Consider the following 18,093-nt stretch of genomic DNA (forward strand, 5'->3'; position numbering starts at 1 on the left):
AAAAGAGGAAATTGGACATACACACACACACACACACACACGCACGCACATGGGAGAACACTGTGTGAAGGTTGGATTTATGCTGCCACAAGTCAAGGAATGCCAAAGATTGCCAGCAAGCCAGAAGCTAGGAGAGACATGAAACACATTCTTGCTGACATCCTTCAGAAGAAATCAACCCTGGTAACACCTCTGGCCTCCAGAACTGAGAGATAATAAAGTTTTGTTTAAGCCACCTGGTATGTTGTATTTTGGCAGGACAGGTCTATACTGGAGGCATTATCGGCCTACCATACTATGGTTGAAATCTCCAATTGCTATACTGTAGTGAGTTGTTACCTAGAGGTGAGGACTGGAAGTTCCAACCTCTTAGCCCCTGCCTGACACCCATCAGTATTTTTAATGGCCTTTGTATTTTCCTTTCTCTCCTCTCTTCCCCTAGGCTGTTGTAATGTGATATGAAGGTTAATAGGATCCCATTAGCACTTCCTGGTTTGTCTACATTATGATATAATGGAGTGGCAGGTTCTATATAATTGGAACAATTTGTTATCATTTTAGACCGTAATCAAAAATTGAACATGGGTTTTCCCAAATGTCTCTGGTGAGAGACTTAGTGCACACAAATCCCTTGTAAAAATAAAATCAAGGCATTTGATTTTATTCTTTACGTATCTGCCTGGTATCTCTAACCTTGAGGAAGCCTGGGGTCAGGTTTCCAGAAATCAGTCCATGAATAATTTTCTCAATTCAGTCAGACCCTCATAAGCCTTTGTGGGTTCAGTTCAATAAAAAATATTTGAGTGGCCAGGCGCAGTGGCTCACACCTGTAATCCCTGCACTTTGGGAGGCCAAGGCAGGCAGATCACAAGGTCAGGAGTTCCAGACCAGCCTGGCCAATATGGTGAAACCCCGTCTCTACCAAAAATACAAAAGTTAGCCGGGCATGGTGGCACACGCTTGTGGTCCTAGCTACTGAGGAGGCTGAGGCAGGAGAATCCCTTGAACGAGGGAGGCGGAGGTAGATTGCAGTAAGCTGAGATCGCACCACTGCACTCCAGCCTGGGCGACAGAGTGAGACTCCATCTCAAAAAAAAAATTAAAAAAAAATTTGAACATCTACAATGTGCCAAACACCATGCTAGGTACTAGTGACAGAGAGATGTATAAGACATGAAAGTATTCACTGCCTTATAGGGGAGTCAGACACATGAAAATGTAATTACATTCTAATATGATAAATATAATAATGTAAATATTTGCAAGTACTGAGAATTCTGGTAAACATCAGAGAAGGCTTCCTGGAGGAAATGATGCTTTAACAGGTTTTGAAAGGTAAATAGAAGTTTCCCAGAGAAAGTAGAGAAGAACATTCCACATATAAGAGAATAGCAGATGCAAGAGAATGAAACAGCATATGTTTAGAAAAAATGCAAGTAGTTTAGTACTGTGATGGAGAGCAGCAGGAGATGAGACAGGAACAAGACAATTTCCCCAGCTGCTGCTTTTCTTCTGTGTTGGATCACTATGACTGTCTAGAAGTATGTGGATAAGTGTTACTGATAGGCAGTGTAGATTCCTTTTTTATTTTTTTTAAGAGACATGGAGCCCTGCTCTGTCGCCCAGGCCGGAGTGCAGTGGCACAATCATAGCTTACTGCAGCTTCAAACACCTGGGCTCAAGGGAACCTCCTTTCTCTCTCTCTCTCTTTCTCAGCCTCCCAGGTAGCTGGGACTACAGGCATGTGCCACCATGCCTGGCTACTCTTTAAATTTTTTAAGAGACAGGATTTCAATATATATTGCCCAGGCTTGTCTCAAATTCCTCAGGTGATCCTCCTGCCTCAGCCTCCCAAGTAGCTGGGATTACCAGCATGAGCCCCAGTGCTTAGCTGCAATTTCATTCTTTTCCCCTGCCTGCCTACCTGCCTGCCTTCTTTTAGTGTAGACCTCTAGTCTGTGGCCAGCATTCTAAAAAATATCACTTATGGTTAGAAAGTAAACATCCAAAATTGAAGTTTTCCATTTGCCTGACTTTGTAAAAATAAAGATAGCTTATCAGAGCTTTCCTGGTTAGACACAAAGATAATCAGATGAATATGTCAACAAATTATGGTAAGAATTTTTTGCTGCATTAAATTAAGATAGCAGGGCAGAATTAGAGCACTTGACCAGTTTATGGTTTATATAGAAGACCTGCCAAACTATTTGAGCCTTTATCGTTGCCTATTTATTTACCAGGCTGCAACCTCTTCTGTGGTTTCCGAGTCCCTGGGCCCGTAAGCTTTGATAGCTTGTTTAAAACAAAAGCTTAATACTGTATTTTGGTATTATTTTAAAGTGAGGGAAGGAGAGAGAGAGAGAGAGAGTGTGTGTGTGCGTAATCTCCTTGTAAACTTGAACCAAGTTTAGAGACGGTTTTAGAGACGAGTGCATGTGAGCACGTTCATTGGTTCTCTCCCCCTCCTCACCTTCCAGTTATATATTTTCTTTTGGCTTGACTGTTACAGTACTAAACTGCATAAGGCCTTAAAGATCAGGGCAGGGTTTTTGTTATTGTGGTCTCAGTACTGACTTGTATGTGCTCTACTCTGAATGCATTGTAAGCATTCAAAATTTTAAAACTCCTGTATTATCAGGAAGTATTTACAGTATTGTTTTTCCACAGTGAAATTTTCAGCAGCTCAAGCCAAACCACAATGTAGTAGGTTCATACTTTTCACTCTGGAACTTTGTCCTTCCCACCCATTTGTGAGATCCAGGAATTGTAACACTTAATGTGTAGCAAATTAGAAGATAAAAGTATTTGATATGTTTTTCAAGGATTTTGTACCTCATAACATCCTAATAAGAATTTGGGGAGAGAGATGAGATTGAAAAATAGAAATGTATAATGTCAACAAGAACTTAATATGGCTGTGTGATAATTATTTTGATTTAAAAAATAACCTTTTCTTGCTTTGTTAAGAACTACAGTTATCCCTTTGGGGACTTTAATGGTACCCCAGCTAAGTGGCTACATCTGGACAGGAGAATACTAAAAGGTCTACCATTAGGCAAGAGCTGTGGAGAAAGCAATTAGCCATGTAACTGACACAGGACCAGGCCTGGCTGAATTGCTGCTGGGATTTCTCTGCCTCCTAGGCACTGGTCCTTTAAAGTTTGTTGAGCATTTAACCCATCCAAGTAAGTAGCTGCCATCTAAGGAAAGATAATGGATTTATCCTTGTTAATTCTTAAGCGTAGTTCCCAAGAGTGCCCTGGAGTTTGATAAAAAGCCAAACACTGGGTATTGAGGAAGAGGGGCAGCGAGAAATAAGAAAACATGCTGCTCCAGTCTAAAACTCCATTCTTTAGTGAGGAGTGATCTTTAACTGCCCCAGTTTCCAAAGCAGCATTGTAAGGTGCCACTCTCTTACCATCTTGTTCTTCCCAAAAGTCCAGTGTATAGCCATTGTTTCTAAGGAAGCTTGAGGCAATAGGTGATGATGAGATGGAATTTATTTGGTATATTATGTGAAAAAGAAAACAGAATTCTGCATTAGGATACAACTGATAAATATTCATGAAGATGTAGAATAAAATAATTTATTGTATATTCCATTTCTAAGTTCCTTAGATAGAAAATGAAGTAGAATCTATACATATTGAAAATCGTATATTGGTTAGGAATGGTTTCAGATGCAAATACCTAACAGTAGCTTAAAACTATGTGAACACAGGCTGGGCGCAATGGCTCACGCCTGTAATCCCAGCACTTAGGGAGGCAGAGGCAGGCGGATCACAAGGTCAGGAGTTCGAGACTAGCCTGACCAAGATGGTGAAACCCCATCTGTACTAAAAATACAAAAATTAGCTGGGCATGGTGGCGTGTGTCTGTAATCCCAGCTACTCAGGAGGCTGAGGCAGGAGAATTGCTTGAACCCGGGAGGCAGAGGTTGCAGTGAGCCGAGATCATGCCATTGCACTCCAGCCTGGGCAAGAGAGCGAGACTGCATCTCAAAACAAAGCAAAAACAAAAACAAAAACAAACTGTGTCAACATTTATAACACAAGGTGTCCAGAATTAGGACTGTTTCAGCAGCTAAGCAAGTTTATCAAGGACCTAGGTTCTTTCTCTCTGCTGTACCATTTTTAGCTTTTACCTTTTAATCCTCATTCCTGTTGCCTCACTATCAGAGGATGGGAAAGAAATAAGGGGCAGGTAGCATCAGGAACTCTCTTGTTCTGGCTTTCCCTTTTATAAGGAGACAAAAGCCTTACATCAGAAGAGCCATCCTCCATCCCCACCACGGTGGATTTCATTGTCCTATTGGCCTGAACTGTGTGACAGGTTTAATACCAGCTGCATAGGAAAAAGGAATATCTTGCTTTTCAGCCTTTATAGTGAGGCAAGCAAGAGAAAATGGTTGAAAAATGGGGGTTGGGTTAAGAAACCAATAATGTCTTCCTCAAACCTATTGCCCCTTCCCTTTCACTGCCTTACTCTCCCTTCTCCTAAGCAATCCAGTTATACAAGGCATTAATTGACAACAGTCTTCTCAGGACTGATAGTTTATAGTTTATAGCTGATATACTTTGGCTGTATCCCCTCCTAAATCTCACCTTGAATTGTAATAATCCCCATGTATTGTGGGAGGGACCTAATGGGAAGTAATTGAATCATGAGGGGCAGGTTTTTCCCATGCTGCTCTCGTTGATAGTGAATAAATCTCACTAGATCTGATGGTTTTATAAAGGGGAGTTCCCCTGCACATGTTCTTCTTGCCTACTGCCATGTAAGATGTGACTCTGCTTCTCCTTTGCCTCCCGCCATGATTGTGAGGCGTCCCCAGCCATGTGGAACTGTGAGTCCATTAAACCTCTTTCCTTTATAAATTACCCAGTCTTGGGTATGTCGTTATTAGCAGCAAGAGAACAGGCTGATACAATAGCCTTATTGAAAAAAGTCATAAGAGAGTACTATTAAAAAGAGAAGGGGGCCAGGCACAGGGGCTCACACCTGTAATCCCAGCACTTTGGGAAGCTGAGGCAGGTGGATCACTTGAGGTTAGGAGTTCGAGACCAGCCTGGCCAATATGGTGAAACCCCATCTCTACTAAAACTATAAAAATTATCCGGGTGTGGTAGCACACACCTGTAATCCCAGCTACTCAGGAGGCTGAAGTATGAGAATCACTTGAACCTGGGAGGCAGAGGTTGCAGTTAGCCAAGATCATGCCACTATACTCCAGTCTGGGTGATGAAGTAAGACTCTGTCCCCTGCCCCCCACCCCCAAAAAAAGAGAGTGCGAGAGAAGAAAGAGCAAAGAATTATACTTTCTGCTTGACTATGGTGTTTAGGAATCACATAGCAGAAACTAAGATGACCAGGACTTTGGCTAAGTATATCTATACCTATGATGATGTTGTATTTCTCAATCCCATCAAATAATAAGTAACATTTGAAAAAAAAAAAAAACTAATCTTTTTTAACCCAAACTGGTAAGAAATTATATTTACCACCCTCTTTCCTACATTGCCCAATCCCTGATGGAGTTGGCCTAAATGACCTTTGGAGCTCAGTTTCCTTTTTGCTGTGATTTATTGGGCACCTGCAACTTACTTGGTAGAAGACGTGACCCATGGGGCTCATGAATTTTCACATTTGTCAGGAGGAAGGAACAAGGAACCAAAATAGAAGCAAGTATTGCAGTATGGCTGAGTGCTTAAAACTTAGGTACTTAGAGAAATAGTTATACCATTGGTCTGTATAATGTAAAACAGAGGTGTACAATCTTTTGGCTTCCCTGGGCCACATTGGAAGAAGAATTGTCTTGGGCCACACATAAAAATATACTAACGCTAACAATAGCTGATGAACTAAACAAAAAAAAAATCGCCAAAAAATCTGATAATGTTTTAAGAAAGCTTACGAATTTATGTTGGGCCATGTTGAAAGCCATTCCGGGCTGCATGTGGTCTGCAGGCCAAAGGTTGGACAAGTTTGATGTAGAATAATAATGCATTGCTATTAAACCCAGATCATAACGATGAAGACCCAACAACTCAGTGTTGACTATGGGTTTAGAATTCTTTTTCTGTTCCCCTTTAACTAGCTTGTTGATTTGATTGTAACATACTTTTCCTTTTGTCAGATACTGGAGTGTACGATTTTTTAAAGGAGGAATCCAGTTCTTGACACTGTTTGACACCTATGAGATGCTCATATTCTGCCTGTAAAATTCAAATAATTGAGATCTTAAAAGAAAATGCTCAAAAGGATGTGGTTAAAATTACCACTAGTGGTTTGGGGAGTGAAGAAGGAACTTAAAAGGGAATGGCTTGTAAATTCACATTTTTTTGCACAAGGTATTTTAGTTGAGTTTAGTTTATATTTTGAAACAGAGTCTTGCTCTGTCGCCCAGGCTGGAATGCAGTTGTGTGATCTCAGCTCACTGCAGCCTCCACTTCCTGGGTTCAAGCGATTCTTGTGCCTCAGCCACCCAAGTAACTGGGATTATCAGGCATGCACCACCATGTCCAGCTAATTTTTATATTTTTAGTAGAGACAGGGTTTTGCCATGTTGGCCAGACTGGTCTCAAACTCCTAGCCTCAAGTGATCTGCCCACCTCAGCCTCCCAAAGTGCTGGATTACAGGCATGAGCCACCGTATCTGGCCTCACAGGACATTTTAATTGGTAATAAAATTCAGTGCTGGAATCAGATACCCTAAGAAAGTGAATTGACCCACAAAGACCATGGCACCAGTGTCCTTTCATACAACAGCAGTATAACTCTAGCATACTGTAATTGTCTTAGGTGCCTTTCTGTAATAAAGGGAATCTGGTATCAAAAAAAGTAGGCAAGAGGATACACTACTTCTCACTGATTTGAAAAGTGAAATTTACTTTGCAAATGGAGTTGGAAAGCCATCAGATCTTTCTGAAAGTGTGCCATGTTAAGGTCTGAGAATCCAAGAGTGATAAAGCTTTTCAACAGTTACTCTTACGTCACTATATAAAACTTTACCCAATCACTGAAGCAATAATTTATTGAGTGCCAAACTGGGCAAGCCTAGAGGTGGGGCAGGTGAAAAGGATAAAAAATAAGTGTGAGACATGTTTTTAACCCTCTAGTTGTTCACAGTCTACTTTGTTTGAGACAGCCTTGTTCTGTTGCCCAGGCTGGAGTGCGATGGCGCAATCTTGGCTCACTGCAACCTCTGCCTCCAGTTCAAGTGATCCTCCCACCTCAGCCTTCCTAGTTGGGACTACAGGCACACACCACCACACCTGGCTAATTTTTTTTTTTTTTCTTTTTGGTAGAGGTGGGGTTTCACCTTGTCGCCCAGACTGGTCTCAAACTCTTGGGGTCAAGCAATTCTCCCGCCTCAGCCTCCCAGAGTGCTGGGATTACAGGTGTGAGCCACTGTGCCTGCCCATACAGTCTACTTTAAAAAGATAAAAATTGTGAGACCATATAGACTAAAATTCTATATGTATAATTATATAAATAAATTTCCATTTGAATACTATGCAAGTTCAAGAAAGATAGATCATTGAAGATTGGAGTCATTAGAGAAGCTTTCAAAAAGCTATTGGATTTCAGCTGGGCCTAGAAAAATGGTAGTATTCCAGTAAACAATGGAGAGAGGAACACATGTCAAGGAATATGGGAATGTGTGTGGAGGCACAAAATTGAAAATAAATAGACTTTGCAGATCAGTAAGAGACTGACCTGGGTAGAAGGTGTTAGTAGAAGAATAGCAGAAAATAAAATCATAAACAAGGACAAGAGGACAGAAAGGTAATGTATTTTACATTCCTTTAAAATCTCCTTTGGGAATGATTTCAAACCCACCCCACCCCCAAGAGTCAAATCCTTCCTAATGATTTAAATCCCCATCGCTGCCATTTTGTCTTTTTCCTGTGGTTATAATTTTTGAAATTCTATTTGTTTCTTACTCTGATCTTCTTACATCCTTGCATTAGGGTATTCTTGGTCCTGACTGGGCCCAGCCTCTGGTTCCATAGGAAAAAGCTGGTGTTTAAGATAGATACCAACTCTCCTTTTGGTTATGGATGATGAAAATTGTCCCACCATTGCACACATGGGCAAAAAAAAAAATTTTTTTTTTTTTTTTGAGATGAAGTTTCACTCTTGTCCCCCAGGCTGGAGTGCAGTGGCACAATCTCGGCTCACCGGCCTTCTGGGTTCAAGTGATTCTCCTGCCTCAGCCTCCCGAGTAGCTGGGATTACAGGTGCGTACCACCACACCCAGCTAATTTTTTGTATTTTTTAAGTAGAGACGGGGTTTCACCATGTTGGCCAGGCTGGTCTTGAATTCCTGACCTCAGGTGATCTGCCCGCCTCGGCCTCTCAAAGTGCTGGGATTACAGGCATGAGCCACCGTGCCCGGCCTACATGGGCAAAAGTTTTGTAGGTTGGGGTTGCTTTGTAGCACTTTAGTGAGACGTGCTAGTTGGCATTTATTCAACAAATATTAAGCACCTACTGTGTACAGATACTGTTCTAGGTGCTTGGGATTTGTCCATGAACAAGCAAATGGAGAGATCCTTGTTCTTGAGGAGCTTACATTCTAGCAGCAGCATGGCAGCTAGACCAGCTATCAAATAATATCTCTGCTTTCAAAATTCCTTTTCTTTATACAGTGGACTTATTTGTTAAGCTGCCAGAATCTTTAAGATATTCCAACAGCCTTCCCAAAACAGAAAATTCCTCAATCCATAGACAAATGAATTTACCTTAGGTACGGTTTGGTGGGTTGTCCCCGCTCCTCTGTTTAGTTTGTCCTCCTTCATTCCCCTGACAACATTTTATCTTTGAGTATTTTGGGGGAAAGTTTTCTGTTCTTGTTTTTCCTCTATAAATTATCTCGCTCACACGTGCAGCATATGAGCTACTGTTGCTGTGGTTGTATTTTATTTGTTGAACAATCCTGTTCTTTGAAATGATTCATTTAAGAGCCATGAAACATTCAAAGCAGGATGTGTGACTCACATAGCAAACAGTAGCATCTTTTTTTTCCTTTTATTTATTTATTTATTTATTTATTTATTTATTTATTTCCCATCATTGGCTAAACATCTTGAAGTAGAGAGCAGGAGCCTAGGATTGACCAAGGTAGAAGTGAAAGTTATGTTTGGTTTGAAGTATGTGTGTATTTAATCCCTTCCTTCTTCTCCCTTTCCCTGCTTTCCCAAACTTAAATGATGTCTGACATTGGGAACAGAAGCACTGCAGTGAGGGCAAGAAGCCTTGTCAAGACTTTTACAGATCTTCCAGTTTCTTCTTTCAGAATATGTGATCACTTGAAGTGATTCATTAAATAGTGTTCAAAAAAAAGATCAGTTATTTCTTCCTTCACCTGCTCAGCACCAGCATCACTGTATTCTAGAACTTACTCCTCATAGTTTTTCTCAAGTTTTCTATGACTTTTTTTTTTTTTTTTTTTCTTAAAGAGACAGTCTTACTCTGTTGACCAGGCTGGAGTGCAGTGGTGCTGTCTTCTGTGACTTTTTCATACTATTTCCTTTCATCAAAATACGCCCCCAAGTATATGGGCGCAGATAAACCCAGCTCTTTGGAAGGCTGAAGTGGGATGATCACTTGAGGCCAAGAGTTTACAATCAGCCTGGGCAACATAGCAACACCCCATCTCTAAAGTAAACAAAACAATAACCCATGGTGGTGCGAACCTGTAGTCCCAGCTACTTGGTAGGCTGAGGTGGGAAGATTGCTTGAGTCCAAGAGTTTGAGGTTACAGTGATCTATGATCACATCACTGCACTCCAGCCTGAGCTACAGAGTGAGACCCTGTCTAAAAAAAAAAAAAAAAAAAGTAAAGAAAAAACAAAGCCCAAGTATAGATACTGAATTAAAAGAAAGCAATTCTGTCCATGAAGTACTGCCAAACCCAGAAACTTTGGAGAAAAGGGGTAGTTAGGTTTCAGCATAAATTACTTTTCAGACTATCACAAATGTAAACTCAGTTCCTTGTATTATTTCTTGATAGTTTACGTACTCAGGGCTCATTTCCTAATAACTAAAGAGTTCTGATTGTCTTCTTACCCCAGTCTACTCTTCTAAAACAAGGAAAGGGACATGAATTCATCATAGGTCAGGATATTAAGAGTGTTTTTAAATGTGAGGCAAATCCTCATGAAAACGGGTGCTGTGGTGGCCAAAAGCAACATTTCAGGAATGTATCTGGCTAGGAGTTGAGTGCATATTGCAGAGAAATTTCATTGGTCACAATGCTTTACCAAGGAGTTAGCTTGAAACTGTTAGATTCCTAATCTCCGTATGCTTGTGCCTGGCTCAGAGTCAAAAGCCAAAAATTTAGTTTTAGTTTGGCCTTACGTCTCATTTGCCCTGAGCCTTCTTTTCGGGTCTGTTCAGTGCTGCTGTTTGAAAATACGTCTAGAGAATAGGTTAAATGAGGTTAGGAAAAGAACTGTAGTATCTCTAGGCATTTACCTGTTTAGAATTATCCTGCAAAAAAAAATGTCACTTTTTTACTATAATACCTGTCTCTCTTGAAATTTAAAAAAGTAAAGAGGAGGCCAGGTGCGGTGGCTCATGCCTGTAATCCCAGCACTTTAGGAGGCCAAGGCGGGTGGATCATGAGGTCAGGAGTTCAAGACCAACCTGGCCATCATGGTGAAACCCTGTCTCTACTAAAAACACAAAAAATTAGCTGGGTGTGGTAGCAGGTGCCTGTAATTCTAGCTACTTGGGAGGCTGAGGCAGAAGAATCACTTGAACCCAGGAGGCGGAGGTTGCGGTGAGCCGAGATCACACCATTGCACTCCAGCCTGGGCAACAAGAGTGAAACTCCATCTCAATAAATAAATAAGTAAAATTTTAAAAAAGTAAAGAGGAGGGAACTAGTTGAATATGTGCTGTGTCCAAGGTACTGTACTGTTTTAAATAATTATTTCACTTAAAAGCTTAAGAAAACAGGGATATATGGGAGGCTTCTGTGATGTCTGAAATGTTTCATGCCTTGAACTGGGTAGTGATTACACAGGTATACGCAAATTTAAAAATTAAAAATTCATTGAGATGTACACTAAGGATTTTTGCTTTTTTTTTTTTTTTTTTTTGAGATGGAGTCTCACTCTGTCGCCCAGGCTGGAGTGCAGTGGCATGATCTTGGCTCACTGCAACCTCTGCCTCCCAGGTTCAAGTGATTCTCGTGCCTCAGCCTCCCGAGTAGCTGGGACTACAGGCATGCGCCTCCACACGCAGCTAATTTTCGTATTTCTTGTAGAGACGGGGTTTCACCGTGTTGGCCAGGCTGGTCTCGACCTGCTGACCTCAAGTGATCTGCCCACCTCTGCCTCCCAAAGTGCTGGGATTAAGGATGTGAGCCACTGCACCCAGCCCATTTTCTGTATTTTATACCTCAGTCTTAAAGGGCCAGGCATGGTGGCTCATGCCTATAATCCCAGCACTTTGGAAGGCTGAGGCAGGAGGACTGCTTTTGAGCCCACGAGTTCGAGACCAGCCTGGGCAACGTAATGGGACCCCCATCTCTAAAAAAAAGAAAAAAGAAAGAAAAAGAAAAAAGTGAAAAAATCTTAAGACTTTATTCATTGAGATTTATTCCTTATTTACAGTTTCCACCATCTGTGTTCTTCAGGCCATTCCTTTTTTTTTTTTTTTAAATAGAGACAAGGTCTTACGGTGTTGCCTAGGCTGGTCTTGAACTCTCGGGCTCAAGCCATCCTCCAACCTCAGCCTCCCAGAGTGTTGGGGTTACAGGTGTGAGCCACTGCGCCCAGCCCATCCTAACTCTTTACTTAGCTCTGTTCATTTAGTAAGTTTGTGAGGAGGAGGGATTCTAGATTCTCCTATTACGGAAGGATAGGTGAGAGTAAAACTTACTAGAAATGAAAAGAGTTTTTACCAAAGAAGTCTCATGGAAAGTTAATTGTTAATAGGAAATGTACTTTCCCTGTCCATTCTGGAGGTAGTATCAGTTTTCAGATTGACTTCCTCATAGTCCTGACATTCTATTTTATGCTTCTTAGTATTTCTTAAATGAAAAGAATCTCCTTTCTTGCTACTTTTTTTCTTCATAAGGGAGTAAAAATCAAAAGTAGCCAAAATTGTTTTGATTAGCTTCTTCTATATTATCTTTTTGTTACTAACAAGGCAGTGCATGAGAATTCCATTCAGTCTGTTCTCCCAAATACAGTGCCTTCTGTCTCCATCTTCCTAATTTTCCTATCCTAAGTATTTGCAGATCTGGAGTCCATCAGCCATTTTATAAAATAAGGCTGGAAGTTTTTTGCCTGTGCTTTTTTTCTTCCAAGTTTCAGGTCTAAAAACATGTGTTGGCAGTTTGGAAAAGGAAACTAAAAAGCAGCTTTTTTTCTTTTTCTCTTCCCCTGTTACTCTGTATCAGGGTTTCTCAACAAACACAACTGATATTTTGAGTTATGCAATTCTTTGTTTTGGGAGGCTGTCCTGTGCACCATACAATATTTATCAGCATCTCAGGCCTCTACCTTCTAGAGGCCAGTAGCATCCTCCCAGTTGTGACAAACAAAAATGTCTCCAAACATTGTCAAATGTCCCATGGGGGACAGAGTTACCTCTGGTTGAGGACCACTGCCACATACTCTAAACTGCATTTAAAGAAAATGGATTTAGGGAGGAAGATTTAAGATTGGTACATGATTAAAATTCCCGTGGGATCTTGGAGCATATTATGTAGATTAGAGCTGTCCAAAAGAAATACAATGAAAACCACAAACGTGAGCCACATAGGTAAGTTTTAATTTTCTAGTAGTACGTTAAAAAGTGAAAGTAAACAAGTGGAACTAATTGTAATAATATATTTTATTTAACCTGGTATATCCAAAATAGTATCATTTTGACATGTAATCAACATAAAAATTATTAACAAGATATTTTACTAAGTCTTTGAAATCCAGTGTGTGTTTTGATTTTCAGTACATTTCAATTCAGACTAGCCACATTGCAAGTACTCAATAGCTATGTGTGGCTAGTTGCTACCATATCAGATAGTGCAGATCTAGATGATCTTAGTCTTCAGATGGGGGTGCAAATTAGTCTTGGCATAAAGGAGAGGAGAGAAACTGTCCTGATTTTGTATTAAGCCTTCTGCTGCCTTGGGGATGGTTATTATATTTACCCTACAGTGAGGGCGAGTGTGTTCCCTGAGTGAGTGGCTATTTGCTAAAACCTTAGACATAGGTAATGCCAAAGAACAAAGGAAGATCCTTTAAGGGTATTAACAAATGAGGGGCTGGGCAGGGTGGCTCACACCTGTAAATCCCCACACTTTGAAAAGCCAAGGCTGGCAGATCACTTGGGCTCAGGAGTTCAAGACCAGCCTGGGCAACATGGTGAAGCCCTGTCTCTACAAAAAATACAAAAATTGCCCGAACATGGTGGTGCATGCCTGTAGTCCCAGCTACTCGGGAGGCTGGGGTGGGGGGGCTTGCGTAAGTCTGGAGGGCAGAGGTTGCAATGAGCCAAGATCATGCCACTGCACTCCAGCCTGGGCAACAGAGCAAGACCCTGTCTCAAACAAACAAGAAAACAAACACATAAGGGAACTAGATTTTTTAATGGGGAATAATTTAAAAAGGAAATATTTTGGGGAGTCCCTTCACCCATTTTAATTAAATAGAATATATTTTTACTTAGGTCACGATTTTTATCACTTAGTAACACTTTAGCTATTTTTAGCCAGGCACAATGGTGTGCACCTGTAGTTCCAGCTACTCAGGAAGCTGAGGCAGGAGACTCATTTGAGCCCAGGAGTTCAAGAACAGCCTGGGCAACATAATGAGATCCCATCTTATTAAAAAAATACTATGATAATAATTTTAGCTATTTTAATTGAGAAATTGCTTTCAGAGGGATGGTTTCCTATGCATGAAGTTTATGACTAATCTAGAGAATTTATTTTTTTCTTATGGGGGTTCATCCCACCCTTCCCTTGCCATGAGTGAGGGCGCACCAAGCACCCACAGCCCCCTGGCTTAGGCCCACTCACCCCAGCTGTGGCCAAGGATAGGACAACTGGGACTGAGTATCCTAGAGAATTTCTGAAGTGTTAACTCTTAATAAATGAGAGAAAATATAAGGACTATATAAAACATAGCCAAATTAGCAATCACTTTGGTTTTTTTCGTTGTTTTTTTGAGACGGAGTCTTGCTCTTGTTGCCCAGATTGGAGTGCATTGGCACGATCTTGGCTCACTGCAACCTCCACCTCCTGGGTTCAAGCCATTCTGCACCTGGCCTGGCGATCACTTTGACAGAAAGCTTCAGTAAACTTTTATTCTCCCCCTAGGCATATAAGATAAGAATTGTATTAGAAATAGGTTTCGCCATGTTGCCCTGGCTGGTCTCAAACTCCTGCGCTCAAGCGATCCACCTGCCTCGGCATCCCAATGTGCTAGGGTTACAGGTATGCGCCACCATGCCCAGCCTAGAGTAATATTTTTAAATTCATGAAATACATAGGATTACAAAAGAAATTAATGATATTATAATACGGTTTTCAAAAATATATGATAAAAAGGCCGGGCCACTGCACCGGCCAACATTGTAAGTACATTTTGAAAACTTACAGCCCTGCATAATCTACTACTTGTCATATCTCCTTAAAATTATATTTTTTGGCTGGGTGCAGTGGCTCACACCTGTAATTCCAGCATTTTGGGAGGTCGAGGTGGGTGGATCACCTGAGGTCGGGAGTTCAAGACCAGCTTGGCCAACATGGTGAAATCCCGTCTGTACTAAAAATACAAAAATTAGCCAAGTGTGGTAGCAGGCACCTGTAATCCCAGCTATGCAGGAGGCTGAGACAGGAGAATCGCTTGAACCTGGGAGGTGGAGGTTGCAGTGAGCCAAGATTGCGCCATTGGACTCCAGCCTGGACAACAAGAGCAAAACTCTGTCTCAAAAACAAAACAAAACAAAAAAAGATGGGGCATGATGGCTCACTGCAACCTCTGCCTCCCAGGTTCAAGTGATTCTCGTGCCTCAGCCTCCCGAGTAGCTGGGACTACAGGCATGCGCCTCCACACGCAGCTAATTTTCGTATTTCTTGTAGAGACGGGGTTTCACCGTGTTGGCCAGGCTGGTCTCGACCTGCTGACCTCAAGTGATCTGCCCACCTCTGCCTCCCAAAGTGCTGGGATTAAGGATGTGAGCCACTGCACCCAGCCCATTTTCTGTATTTTATACCTCAGTCTTAAAGGGCCAGGCATGGTGGCTCATGCCTATAATCCCAGCACTTTGGAAGGCTGAGGCAGGAGGACTGCTTTTGAGCCCACGAGTTCGAGACCAGCCTGGGCAACGTAATGGGACCCCCATCTCTAAAAAAAAGAAAAAAGAAAGAAAAAGAAAAAAGTGAAAAAATCTTAAGACTTTATTCATTGAGATTTATTCCTTATTTACAGTTTCCACCATCTGTGTTCTTCAGGCCATTCCTTTTTTTTTTTTTTTAAATAGAGACAAGGTCTTACGGTGTTGCCTAGGCTGGTCTTGAACTCTCGGGCTCAAGCCATCCTCCAACCTCAGCCTCCCAGAGTGTTGGGGTTACAGGTGTGAGCCACTGCGCCCAGCCCATCCTAACTCTTTACTTAGCTCTGTTCATTTAGTAAGTTTGTGAGGAGGAGGGATTCTAGATTCTCCTATTACGGAAGGATAGGTGAGAGTAAAACTTACTAGAAATGAAAAGAGTTTTTACCAAAGAAGTCTCATGGAAAGTTAATTGTTAATAGGAAATGTACTTTCCCTGTCCATTCTGGAGGTAGTATCAGTTTTCAGATTGACTTCCTCATAGTCCTGACATTCTATTTTATGCTTCTTAGTATTTCTTAAATGAAAAGAATCTCCTTTCTTGCTACTTTTTTTCTTCATAAGGGAGTAAAAATCAAAAGTAGCCAAAATTGTTTTGATTAGCTTCTTCTATATTATCTTTTTGTTACTAACAAGGCAGTGCATGAGAATTCCATTCAGTCTGTTCTCCCAAATACAGTGCCTTCTGTCTCCATCTTCCTAATTTTCCTATCCTAAGTATTTGCAGATCTGGAGTCCATCAGCCATTTTATAAAATAAGGCTGGAAGTTTTTTGCCTGTGCTTTTTTTCTTCCAAGTTTCAGGTCTAAAAACATGTGTTGGCAGTTTGGAAAAGGAAACTAAAAAGCAGCTTTTTTTCTTTTTCTCTTCCCCTGTTACTCTGTATCAGGGTTTCTCAACAAACACAACTGATATTTTGAGTTATGCAATTCTTTGTTTTGGGAGGCTGTCCTGTGCACCATACAATATTTATCAGCATCTCAGGCCTCTACCTTCTAGAGGCCAGTAGCATCCTCCCAGTTGTGACAAACAAAAATGTCTCCAAACATTGTCAAATGTCCCATGGGGGACAGAGTTACCTCTGGTTGAGGACCACTGCCACATACTCTAAACTGCATTTAAAGAAAATGGATTTAGGGAGGAAGATTTAAGATTGGTACATGATTAAAATTCCCGTGGGATCTTGGAGCATATTATGTAGATTAGAGCTGTCCAAAAGAAATACAATGAAAACCACAAACGTGAGCCACATAGGTAAGTTTTAATTTTCTAGTAGTACGTTAAAAAGTGAAAGTAAACAAGTGGAACTAATTGTAATAATATATTTTATTTAACCTGGTATATCCAAAATAGTATCATTTTGACATGTAATCAACATAAAAATTATTAACAAGATATTTTACTAAGTCTTTGAAATCCAGTGTGTGTTTTGATTTTCAGTACATTTCAATTCAGACTAGCCACATTGCAAGTACTCAATAGCTATGTGTGGCTAGTTGCTACCATATCAGATAGTGCAGATCTAGATGATCTTAGTCTTCAGATGGGGGTGCAAATTAGTCTTGGCATAAAGGAGAGGAGAGAAACTGTCCTGATTTTGTATTAAGCCTTCTGCTGCCTTGGGGATGGTTATTATATTTACCCTACAGTGAGGGCGAGTGTGTTCCCTGAGTGAGTGGCTATTTGCTAAAACCTTAGACATAGGTAATGCCAAAGAACAAAGGAAGATCCTTTAAGGGTATTAACAAATGAGGGGCTGGGCAGGGTGGCTCACACCTGTAAATCCCCACACTTTGAAAAGCCAAGGCTGGCAGATCACTTGGGCTCAGGAGTTCAAGACCAGCCTGGGCAACATGGTGAAGCCCTGTCTCTACAAAAAATACAAAAATTGCCCGAACATGGTGGTGCATGCCTGTAGTCCCAGCTACTCGGGAGGCTGGGGTGGGGGGGCTTGCGTAAGTCTGGAGGGCAGAGGTTGCAATGAGCCAAGATCATGCCACTGCACTCCAGCCTGGGCAACAGAGCAAGACCCTGTCTCAAACAAACAAGAAAACAAACACATAAGGGAACTAGATTTTTTAATGGGGAATAATTTAAAAAGGAAATATTTTGGGGAGTCCCTTCACCCATTTTAATTAAATAGAATATATTTTTACTTAGGTCACGATTTTTATCACTTAGTAACACTTTAGCTATTTTTAGCCAGGCACAATGGTGTGCACCTGTAGTTCCAGCTACTCAGGAAGCTGAGGCAGGAGACTCATTTGAGCCCAGGAGTTCAAGAACAGCCTGGGCAACATAATGAGATCCCATCTTATTAAAAAAATACTATGATAATAATTTTAGCTATTTTAATTGAGAAATTGCTTTCAGAGGGATGGTTTCCTATGCATGAAGTTTATGACTAATCTAGAGAATTTATTTTTTTCTTATGGGGGTTCATCCCACCCTTCCCTTGCCATGAGTGAGGGCGCACCAAGCACCCACAGCCCCCTGGCTTAGGCCCACTCACCCCAGCTGTGGCCAAGGATAGGACAACTGGGACTGAGTATCCTAGAGAATTTCTGAAGTGTTAACTCTTAATAAATGAGAGAAAATATAAGGACTATATAAAACATAGCCAAATTAGCAATCACTTTGGTTTTTTTCGTTGTTTTTTTGAGACGGAGTCTTGCTCTTGTTGCCCAGATTGGAGTGCATTGGCACGATCTTGGCTCACTGCAACCTCCACCTCCT

The 18,093-nt window shown here is 41.2% G+C and overlaps 1 protein-coding gene across 15 annotated transcripts in view; it reads left to right on the plus strand.

Annotated features, from left to right (window-relative positions):
* The window catches only part of LOC101153190 (cyclic AMP-dependent transcription factor ATF-7), a 121,635-nt gene that overhangs the window by 54,932 nt on the left and 48,610 nt on the right, over positions 1 to 18,093 (plus strand). The window contains exon 1 of one of the 15 annotated variants that reach the window (XM_063693956.1): positions 8,179 to 8,243. The exons of the other annotated variants lie outside the window; for them this stretch is intronic. The gene's annotated coding sequence lies outside the window, so the exon portion shown is untranslated. Of the gene's footprint in view, positions 1 to 8,178; positions 8,244 to 18,093 lie in introns of those variants that run through there. 15 annotated transcript variants of the gene reach the window in all.

The sequence above is a fragment of the Gorilla gorilla genome, chromosome 10 (assembly GCF_029281585.2).
Source record: "Gorilla gorilla gorilla isolate KB3781 chromosome 10, NHGRI_mGorGor1-v2.1_pri, whole genome shotgun sequence".
NCBI lineage: Eukaryota > Metazoa > Chordata > Mammalia > Primates > Hominidae > Gorilla > Gorilla gorilla.